This window comes from Dipodomys spectabilis, unplaced genomic scaffold (genome assembly GCF_019054845.1).
Source record: "Dipodomys spectabilis isolate Male_0828 unplaced genomic scaffold, ASM1905484v1 ptg000073l, whole genome shotgun sequence".
Lineage (NCBI taxonomy): Eukaryota > Metazoa > Chordata > Mammalia > Rodentia > Heteromyidae > Dipodomys > Dipodomys spectabilis.
Window position 1 is genome coordinate 2,142,155 of NW_024870750.1, and position 11,555 is coordinate 2,153,709.

An 11,555-nucleotide genomic window follows, 5' to 3' on the forward strand; every position below is an offset into this window, starting at 1 on the left:
AAGGAGACAAAACGTATCATGCAAAATGCACTGCAAGAACATCTCTTTTTGGGTTGACTATCAAGTAGTCAATGAAACTACTTTGGAATAGTAGTTACAATTGGTGAGGAGACCAATCAAGTGAAAGGCAATGAGGTGCTCTAGCCCCTAATTGATTAATTGAATAATGATTTGATTTGATTGGGGGGGTGCACTACTGGGGCTTGAACTCAGAACCTGGGCACTTTCCATTAGCTTTATTTGCTTAAGGCTGGTATGCTACCAACTGAACCAGTTTCACTTGCAGCTTTTTAGTGATCAATCAGAGATAAGAGTCTCATGGTCTTGGGCTGGGAAGGTGATTGAGTGGTAGAGTGCATGTCTTGCATGCATAAGGCCCCGGATTCATTCCTCAGTACCACATAAGCAGAAAGCTAGAAGTGGTGCTGTGGCTCAAGTGGTAGAGTGCTAGCCTTTAGCTGAAGAGCTGAGGGACAGTGCCTAGGCCCAGAGTTCAAGCCGCACAACTGACAGAAAAAAAAAAAAAAGAGTCTCAATGGTCTTTTCCGCCATGGTCACCAGATCTCAGCCTCCTAAATAGCTAGAACTAAAGCATGAGCCATCAGTGTGCCTGGCTTAACCCCTTATTTAAAAGGTGGTCAGCTATACCAACACCATGGAAGTATGTTAGAAATGCAGGCCCCACATACTAATCAGAATTCACACGTGAAAGACCACGGTGATACACATTCTTCTGAGAAGCAATTGTCATGATCAAACACATTACTTTGGTCCCATGTTGTTGCTTTGGAAACATTTGTTTTTTCCTTTTTTTTCCCCTAAGAATTCCTCTCATTCATACACATACCACACACACGCACACACACACACATACGCGCGCACACACACACACACACACACACACACACACACACACACACCACTTTTCTTTCTTTTCAAAAAGCATGGTTGCAATTTTTCCTGCCCTTCTTAAACTACAGGAAACCAAGATGAGCAGGGGACTGGGATCTTGTCCATAACTAAGTCTTTCGTGAGGGTTTTTCCATGGCCCCAGGTGCTCTGGCACAGATGCTTGTGTTTAGTTCCGTTCTGCACCAGCAGTTTTAGCATTTGGGAGGCAAAATTCATTTTTTTTCTATCTCTCTGGATTATGAAAGCCTGGGGGCAAAGGAGGTGAAGACTCCAGCAGCTGGAGGAAATCAGTCTTGGAAGACTCAGGTGTATCAAGAAGGTCAGAACTGATTTTGTTATAAGTTGTGGCATTTTATTTCAGCCTTGGAATCTCTTCCTTTGTATGGAGAAGAGAGAGTTTCTTCAATCAGGCTATGAACAAAGGTGGCCTTTGGTAATTTCACTCCCAAGTCCTTCTATTGAGTTATACTGCAAATGGGGATTGTTTTCTCTGTTTGGAATAATTACTTTCAGAAAGGTTGGGGTAAAACCCTCTCCACTAAGATGTTCAAGGGCTTCTCATACGAATCGCTCTTGTTGAAAAGGGCACTGCAACCTCATTTAACCTAACATCCATGTTAGATTCATTAAGTATAAGATGAACCACTTTCTCAGATCCTCCACGGCCTGACTCCATAACACACCCGTTTTGCTCCTTATTTCAGCATTAAGAATAATTAATTGTGATCCAAAGTCATGAGTTAGAAAGATAAACAAACTGATTAGTATTACAGGACAAAAATTAAAAGCAAGGCCTGTGCCCTCCACAAGTCTCCCCTTTTCCCCACCCAACTCTTCTTAAGGGAACATTTAAAACATAAGCTTTTGTTTCCTCAACGTATGGTGCTCAGGTCAAATGGCCCCTGCGGCACATTTGAAATATTTCCGTCATTTGTGAATGTGTCATTTAACCTGCTGTTTTTCCAAATAGGTATGAAACATGTATTTCTTGCTGAGATAACTTGAAATCAAATAAGCATAATCTCTTTAATTCTTTCTAAATAGTTCCATGTTTTCAGTCTAAACACAATAGAACACAAAGCTTTTAGTGTAAGAAAAATGTATTTTTTTTATGTGTGTGGTGTTGTTGGATTATTTTTCTTCCTGTTTGAAGGAGATTGATTTTAAGAGTATAGTTTACATTTATGAACCAAAGGGACATGTTTCTTTTGGTTTGGAGACACACTAAAGATGGCAGTGTTGCCACCTGGTTAAATGAATGAGTGTGCTTTCATAAGAATGCGGTCATTAAGCAAAGACAAACACTCTTATTTATAATTAACCATCACTCGATAGACTACAGGAGAGTTTGGCTAGGCAGGCAACAAATTGAACACTATTTCCTTATGTAAAATTGGTTCTGGTCCATTGTTTTTATTTATCTGGAATAATAGTACTCACTCAAGTTTGTAATGACACTGTCATGGCTGGTGGGAGTTTGCTTTAGGTATTACATTTATTCTCTGCTCGTCCTTCTTTAAACAGAATCTCCAAGGAGAAAATTTGAATGTGTCTCGGATTTAAGAAGAAAGGAAACAGTAAAAGCTTTTTGTAAAACCCCACTCTGTAGGATGTTATTTTAGACTGTTTCAAGATGTTTAATAATTCTTGTTTGTTTGCTCTTCGCATTGGGTAGTGGATTTAAAAAAAAAAAGCAATTGTCTTCTGCTTTCAGGAGAATTATAAGAGGAGTTGTCATATTCTCTAAGGCTTGGAGTTGTCACAAAGTGTTCTGTTAATTTCCTTTGCTCTTTTATGAGGCAAGCTTACCTAACCTTTTGCCCAAACCAGGAGTATTTATCTAGCTCTCCCCAGTGGTGGTTAAATTTAGCATTTTGGGAGTGTTTGGTTTTCTTTACTACCACTAGAGTATGCTCTAGTGCCACAAGATCCAGAATAGTTTTCTTTAGATAGTAGGAGAGGGGAGTCCAAAACAAGCTGTCCAGAAAAGCAAAGCAAAGTAAAGCAAAGTAAAACAAAACAAAACAAAAGACCCTCCCCCCCCAAAAAAAACCCCCAACCCTCTCCTTCTAACTACAGACATGTTAACTACAGACATGTCCTCTAATGGTCTTGGTAAAGCAGGATTTTCTTAAGCATTTGATTGAGGTAAAACTGGAGACTATCTTTTCAATATTCTTACATGACATTATTGTGAGTTCTTTTTTTTTTTTTCTTTTGTGCTAGTCCTGCAGCTTGAACTTGTGCTTTTACTTACCTTTTTTAGCTCAAAACTGGCACTCTACCATCTGAGCCATGACTCCACATCCAGCTTTTTTTGTTAGTTAACTGAAAATAAGAGTCTCCCAAATTTGTCTGTCTGGGTGGGCTTGAGCCATGATCCTCAGATCTCAGCCTCATGAGTAGTTAGGATTTCAAGTGTGAGCCACTAGTATGCAGCTCGGTGTCCATTTTCCCCCGCTTTGAACTAGCTTCATTCAGCTGTGGTCAGGTGATGAGAAGTATTAGCTCCCAATCACCCACATACTACACTTTCAATCCCTGCCCCCAAAGTTAAAAATCACTGTGTCCCAGCACATGGGCTATCTAGAAGTGGGGTTACTTGGCTAGAATTCACTCTTCTGAAGAGAGAGGATTTCTATAGCAATGGTGTACCTATTATTTTTATCTCTACCATCTTTTAAAAAAAGTAATTCCATTCACCCTCGGAGGGGCTGACTTTTGTCAGTGTCAAGGCATTGTCTGACTTGAGTGTCTACTACCTTTGTCTCAAGTCTGTGACAGCTGTTTCGTTCCATGTTGGATGCTCTAGGCAGTGGTAGATGCAGAATGCCAGCATGTCTACTGGCAGGCATATAGAAGCCAGCACCATGTTCATCTATGTGACGCTAGCACATTTTAGCAGTCCCTTCTCCTCATCCTTCAGTAAGGATAAATCATCATCCCATCTTATTCCTGCCCAAGAATAGGCAGCTCACTGAAACTCTCTGCAGGCACTGAGGCCCTTCAGTTCCCTTCTGTCCCCAGGATCTATAGTCCTTTTGCTTCTAGGCCTTTCAATAGTGTCAGGTGCTTACTTCAGCAGCACATACACTAAAACTGGAAGGATGCAGAGAAGATCAACATGGCCCTTGTGCAAAGATGACATGCAAATCTGTGAAATGTTCCATATTTTTAAAATATACAAGTAAGCACATCCAGAGTCATAGGCACATGTACACAAATATATGAACAGAAGTATGGTATATGCAGGGGAGAATTCAAATAGTGTGACTCCTTAGAACAATGAACTCACAGTCTAGCCAGATAAATACCAGGAATCTGGTACTTGAGATGGGGGAAGAGGGAGGCAGGTGGTCCCAAAGGGTTAGAGGTAGAATGAAGAGAGGAAGAGGAAGTGAATTCAATGCATGTTCTATGAAACTAGGAAAATTGTAAGGATAGTGGGTTGGGGAGGGATGATGAAAGGGATAATACAGTGTAGCTGGAGATGCATTGTCCATACATATTGAATGGAACATATTGAATGGTAACATATTGAATGGCAAACAATCCCTTTATGCAACTACTTAAAGATAATAAAAATAGGAAAGGTTGACATTGTCCATGAAGAAATGTACTCATTAACTGACTTACGGAACTGCAACCCCTCTTTACATGATCTGTATAATAATAATAAAAAATAAAAATTTAAGCCAGGCACCATGGCTCACACCTGTAATCCTAGCTACTCAGGAGGCTGAGATCTGAGGATCACAGTTCAAAGCCAGCCCAGGCAGGAAAGTCCATGAAACTCTTATCTCTAATAAACTACTCAGAAAAAGCTCGCTCAAGTGGTAGAGCACGATCCTTGAGCACAAAGAAGTTCAAAGACAGCATGCAGGCCCTAAGTTCGAGCCCTAGAACCAGCAAAAAAAAAAAAGTAATAAAATTAAAATTTTAATTATAAATAAAAGGTAATAAAAATGTAATATAAAACTACTTTCAGACCCTAACTTCCTCCCCCAGAGTGTCAGTCATATTATTCCAGCAAATTCTGAAACCTGGTCCTCATTTGTCTTCATAATGTCCAAGTTTTCTGCTCAGAATTGAGTGACCACCACCACTCTCATTCTCATAACTTCTTGCCATAAGGTTTCCTAAGACAACTTTCACAAAAGTATGTTGCTGCTTTTGCTGGACATTGGAGGCCCAGCTCAGGAGACAGCTCTGGGCCACCCTGAAGCAGATTGACCCCAGAGAGCCTGTGTGCCAGCCTTCCTTCACTCCTGATGGGCCTAAAGGGACCCATGCAATGTGGTCTTAAAAGGGTAGACAGCTCCCTCCTTGGAAATTTTGACTAATCCTTTTTAAAGACACCACAAATAAAATCAAATTCTGATGGTGGTGTAGGGAGTGGGGAATAATAATTAAAATTCTATATTCTGTGAAATAATGCAGAATCAGGGTGAAGAAAAAAGACAAGTTCAGACATTCAAAGATTCAGATAATACTGAAGAAAGTGTGCCAGGGGGGAAAACCGCCCAGAAGAAAGTGGCAGATTGTTTAAAATGGAGGATCAAAGGAAAATAAAAACACTCTGATAGCCAAAAGTGTTTAAATATAGATATGATGACACATTTATCTTCAGTTTTTCTTCCTCTCCACTACCAAAGTGAGGACCAAAACCTAGCTCTCACCTAGACAACCACTGCCAGTACTACATCTCCTTTACCTGTCTCCTTCTCCACTCTACAACCAGACATAACTTTTAAACATGAACCATTTAGAACCTTTTGAAAGTGTCCTAATGTGTTTAAAGTTGGTGGAATATTCTCTGGCAAAGTAAGATATAATGCCCATTTGAGTTTTGGTTTTACTCTTCTAGATATTTTCTTTTTTCAACCCAAGAAGCTAGTCAAATACATGGTATTTTTTAAAGAAAATTGTAAACAAATACTACTACTACAGCTATCATTATTATTATTATTATTTGACGAAGAGGTTTGAACTCATGATCTCTGCACTTGCGGCTCGTTGCTCTACTACTTGAGCCATACCACCAGTCCTTTTTGGGTTTTCTTAGTTGTGAGTTAGAGCACTGAAAGTCAATATTGTCAGAAAGAAGACAATTCTATTCCCAGCTTTTGTGACATTTGGGTTCCTGAAGAAATGTTGGCTTGTCCAAGAAGGAAAGGAAGGACCTAACAGCTGGGGGTTTGAGAAACAGAAGTAGCTAAACTAAAGCAATTAGGGAGATTATCAGAGATATGGAGCAGTTTCTTAACTGTTTAGAAGCAGGTAGAGACCGAGAGTCACTTATCAGCAACAATTCTGAATAAGGTGCTGGAATGGGGCAAAGGGAACAAGGAAGGTGTTGTACATAGACAGCCATCTCTTCACTCAAGCCTGGCACTGGCGTTCATGATATCTGCCTTTAAAGATCTCATGTGGGGCTTGGAGGCATGGCTCAGTTTGTAGAGCACTAGCCAATGCCTGAAAGCAGCAGGTATGAGTTGAGTCCCAGTCTTGGACCTAAAAAGAAAAAAAAAAAAAGGAAGGAAGGAAGGAAGGAAGGAAGGGAGGGAGGGAGGGAAGAAAAAAGGGAGGGAGGGAGGGAGGGAGGGAAGCTCTCATGTGGATTTATACAGTGGCACCAGTAGAGGATACCAGGTAGACTAAGCCCAGAGTGTTGTGGCTATTGAAGAATGAAGAATTTGACACATGTCACTCCATGAACTACTATGAATATGCTTACTCTCATGTAAGTTCCCTATTGTAAGTTCTAGATTACCCTATTTAACTGTATGTTTACAGTTCTTATCATTACATTTCTTTTGTCATTGTCTTGTATCTCAGATCAAGGTTAGGAGAGTCTTTTCTTAGGGTTGATAGTTTGAATGTAATCTTCACTGAAAACAGTAAAGATTTCCCCTCAGCATCTGTTCTATATCCCCATTACATCTTCTTCAATCATCAACTGATTCTGGAGTACTTATTATGTCCTAGGCACTGGGATATAACCACAGTTCTAGTATTCAATATTCATTTTGTATCTAATAAATCATTTTTTATTATCTTCTTACTGAATGTAAAAAACTTCATTTTCAAGCAGGGCACTGGTGGCTCATGCCTGTAATCCTAGCTACTTAGAAGCTGAGGATTGTGGTTTAAAGCCAGCTCAGGCAGGAAAGTCAGTGAGACTTTTTTTTCCCTTAGTGGGTCATGAGGCTTGAACTCTGGGCCTGGGCACTGTTCCTGAGCTCAGAGAGAATGCTCTACCACTTGAGCCACAGAGCCACTTCCAGTTTTCTGGTGGTTAATTGGAGATAAGAGTCTCATGACTTTTCTGCCCGAGGTGGCTTTGATCTGTGATCCTCAAATCTCAGCCTTCTGAGTAGCTAGGATTACAGGCAGGAGCTACCAGCACCTGGCTCAGTGAGACTTTTATCTCCAGTAAACTACAAAAAAGCCAGAAGTGAAGCTGTGGCTCAAAGAAGCTCAGGGACAGTATCCAGGCCCTGAGTTCAAGTCCCAGGACTCACTCACACACTTCCATTACCACCACCCAAAACAGAAATGTTTCATTTTCTCTATCTGGATGACAGCAAGAATTTGAAAATATCACAAACATTTAAGAATTCTAAACCTGTTATACAACTCTTCTTTATTGTAGGCCTCTTCCATGCTGCAGCTTGCTTTTTGTTTCCCAAACTATACAGTGGATTAATGGTTTGGTTTTCCAGACATCTGCCACCGGTAGAAGAAAATAGCATTTTTCATATATTTTCCTTTTGTTTGTATATCAAGGGTCTTATTGGGGAAATGTAAAGTTTATGTTCAAAAAGTAAAACGGTTTTATTAGAGATTTCAATAGTCTATTAGATTAAAATCACAAAAGATTTTTGAAAGAAAATTGATTTCCATACTGAAATCCACCTTCCTTGAGTAGGTACTCACATTACATAGCATTAAGAAGATGCTGGGAAAATCATGAGTTATTTATTTCATGTCAACTCAGGTAATACTTTGGTGATCAGTTCAAAATTGTCCACTTGATGCAATTGTTAAACTTGATTGAATAGACATCTAGGAGATTAATAATACAAATGTCTTATTAAATGTGCCTGTGAAGGCTTTCCAGAGATGACTGGCATGTGGGTCAGAAACTAGGGGGGTGGGAAAACCCACTCAGAATGTGAACATCACCATCCAATAAGCTCGGAGCCTGGATGGAACAAAAGCAGAAGGAAGCCAGTCAGTGTGCGCATGCTCCCTTCCTGCGTGGGTGTGTCTGTCAATGCTTCCGTTGCCTGTGGACATCAGACTCCAGCTTCTTCAACTCTTCACCTCGCATTATCAACTTTCCAAAGCAATTCCTGACTTTCAGCCTTGGGCTGGGCTGCATCATTGGTCATAGTCTGAGAGTCCTATCTTCTTGAACTAAACAGGTGCTATGTTTTCCATCTCTCCATCCAGCAGACAGCCACTGTGTAACTGTATGATCTTTTTTTTTTTTTGGGGGTCCGGTCGTGGGGCCTGAACTCTAGGCTTGGGCGCTGTCCCTCAGCTCTTCAGCTCAAGGCTAGCACTCTACCACTTGAGCCACAGCACCACTTCTGGCTTTTTTCTTTTTGCTTATGTGGTGCTGAGGAATTGAACCCAGGGCCTCATGCATGCAAGGCAAGTGCTCTACCACTGAGCCACCTTCAGAGACCCTATAATCTTTGATTATGTAAGTCAAGATAATAAATCCCCTTTTAGAACTGCTTTTTATAAATCCCCTTTATTATATATAAACATACACACTAAATAATCACTTCAGACTTTCTTGTCTACTTTATAAAATATCAAATATATCACATAGTTAGAATAAATCCATGTAACCAGTACCTAAAATAAGAACAGAAATGCAGGCCCATATACATTCTCTCCATTCAAAACTCTATTTGCCCCTAGAGGGAACTACCATGATAATAGTTCAGAGGGAACTACACTGATCCATCTAGGATCCATCTTTGTGTTCTTTATAGTTCTAAATTATGTCTATGTATCTCTAAGAAATAGTTTCAATTGATTTTGTTTTAAAGACCAAAATCATTCTAGACAATTTTTCATAACTTTTTCCTTTTGCTCAATATTGTATCTGTCCTCTGTAACCTTCCCTTATAGCTATCTGTAGCTTGCTTATTCTCTTTGTTGTACATAATAGCATTGTATGAACATATGAGGATATATTTATTAGATTGTTGATAGATGTTTGGGACTGTTCATAAAGGCCTTTGAATAGGAACAGTCCCATTGTGAACATTTGTGCCCCTGTCTTCTTTAGTTATGAACCTGGAACAGTAGTTTTAGGTTGTAGGCTCTGTACGCCTTTGTTTCTATTGGGAAAAATATGTAATTTCTAAAGTAGTTGGACCAAGTGACATTCCTGTCAACATTCTGTTGCCAACTGTCTACTCTATAGACAATAAATACCTTTGACATTAGAAGGGTAAAAATGCCATTTATTTCCGCTTTCTTTGGTTGCCAGATATTCAGATGTTTAAAGGTATTTTTCTAAAGAAGATGGGTGTGCTTGTGTATACCCGTCACCCCAGGTATAAAGGAGGTTTAAGTAAGAAGGAGAGTGGATCCAGCTGGCCTAGACCCTGCCTGAAAATTACAGTGAGGGGAAAAAAGGTCAGGGAGAGCCTGGGACATCTCTCAAGTGGCATCTAGCCAGTACAAGGGCAAGAGTTCACACTGAGCATTACCAAATATATATGTATGTGTATTTTTTCCATAAGGCACTAGAAGGGATATTTGTGTCTCTTATTTTGTCCTATTATATATAGATGGTTTATTCAGTAATATGCCCTGAAGTTTCAAATAGAAAAATTTGTCAATTAAGGTAAGATAAAGACCCATTTGACTAAATGTCAAATGGGGGCTTGAGGGAGGATTGTAGACTTCTCAATTATTCTATTTTGAAGTGCATCAGTAGATTCATGCCTGAAAGTTCATAAGTAATGAGAAAGTGAATATCAGGATGTGCAGATGGCTGGGAGTTATTTTCCAAGCAGCCTCTTACGCAGCCCCTGCCCTCCAGAAGCTTACAGTAGAGCTGAGAAAGTATTATGGAAATAGTGGGAAATGGTGACTGCCATCCACATCGTGTTCCTAATAGGGTGAATTTGACACTGACTTTGATTTTTCAGTGTGATTTGAAATACATTCCATACAGGTGTCCCTCCTCCCCTGCCATGCCAGAATAATTTATATAGACATATAAAGAGAGGCTTAAAATGTTTATAAAGATTCCTATAAACAAGCTGGGCGCTGGTGGCTCACGCCTGTAATCCTAGCTACTCAAGAGGCTGAGATTTGAGGATTGCGGTTCAAAACCAGCCCGGGCAGGAAAGTCCATGAGACTCTTATCTCCAATAAACCACCAGAAAACCGGAAGTGGCACTGTGGCTCAAGTGGTAGAGTGCTCACCTTGAGCTGAAGAGCTGAGGGACAGCAGAGTTCAAGCCCTATGACTATCCAAAAGAAAAAACAAACAAACAAACTCATAAGCAAACATGTTGGGTGGTATGAACTGGAATATAGTAGATGTAAGGGAGAACTCAGTGTAATTCTTTAGAAAGGCAAAGTTAAAGCCCAACAAAATAAGCCGCAGGAAAGGATACTTGCAAAGGGGAGCGGGAGGCAAGGGGCAAGGGATAGACCTCTGAAGTGGGGGAGCATGCCATGTATATACCACAAAGTTAAGAAAAGTAAGGGAAGGGGCGGGTGGGGATGTTGAAAGGGGTGACACAGGTCAAGATGCATTGTTTCCATAAACGGCTTTGTTAAAGGGCAACTTCGTTTGTATAACTATTAAAGATAATTTTTTTAAAATTCCTGCTGCACGGTTGATCCATAGCTCCTCTCTCCTCTTTTTTTTGTTTTCATTGTGTTTATATCTAAACACAATGTCTACTTCCCACTTGCCCGCCAAGGCATTAAAGTAGGAGATACCTTTACCATGATGTGAGCTATTTTCATTAATTCAGAAACTCAAGTGTCCCAACTCATCTACCGAGTTTTCCCCACGCTCCAAGAGAAAAAGACTAACATACCGCTCTCTGAAAACGACCCAGTGATTAAATAATTAGCACACGGATCCACTGTTATTTGCAATAACGCACATGGTTGTAAATCATCGCTATCAACGTATTCACTGCCATACATAATTGCGACTAGGAACTGCTCTAAGGCCAAGTCCTGTTTTCACAAGGACCTGAGTTCAGGGCTGCAGACGCGGGCTCTTTTGTGCAGTTCCACCCCGCACCACAGGGGGCAGAGTAACTCTTTCTCGCTCGCGGTTTTCCGCTTTGCGTCAGTCTCTGTCAGAACCAACCAAGTCCGTGCGACGGGGGGAGGAGACCCTGCCATAGGGCCGACCCAAGCCTGCTTCTCAAGCCAGCCTCCCCTCCAGATCACCAGGGACTTTGCACCCACACTGCGCGAGTGCAAGCAGTGGTGGCTGGTGACTAGAACAGTCTCCCAGCTCGTATGTCTCGAAGGTCTGGAATTTTCGCTCCCCCCCGTGGTTGGGCGCGGAATGGTACATTCCGGCCGCCGGGCTCCCCCGGAAGCCGCCGCGGCCGGGGACGCCCAGTGCCAGCCCGAGG

The 11,555-nt window shown here is 41.0% G+C and overlaps 1 non-coding gene across 1 annotated transcript; it reads left to right on the forward strand.

The window, feature by feature from the left end:
* Positions 1-3,981: 3,981 nt before the first annotated feature.
* LOC122110104 lies at positions 3,982-4,088 on the forward strand. The gene has a single exon (XR_006147812.1). It is a non-coding gene; the product is annotated as a U6 spliceosomal RNA (small nuclear RNA).
* The last annotated feature ends 7,467 nt before the right edge of the window (positions 4,089-11,555 follow it).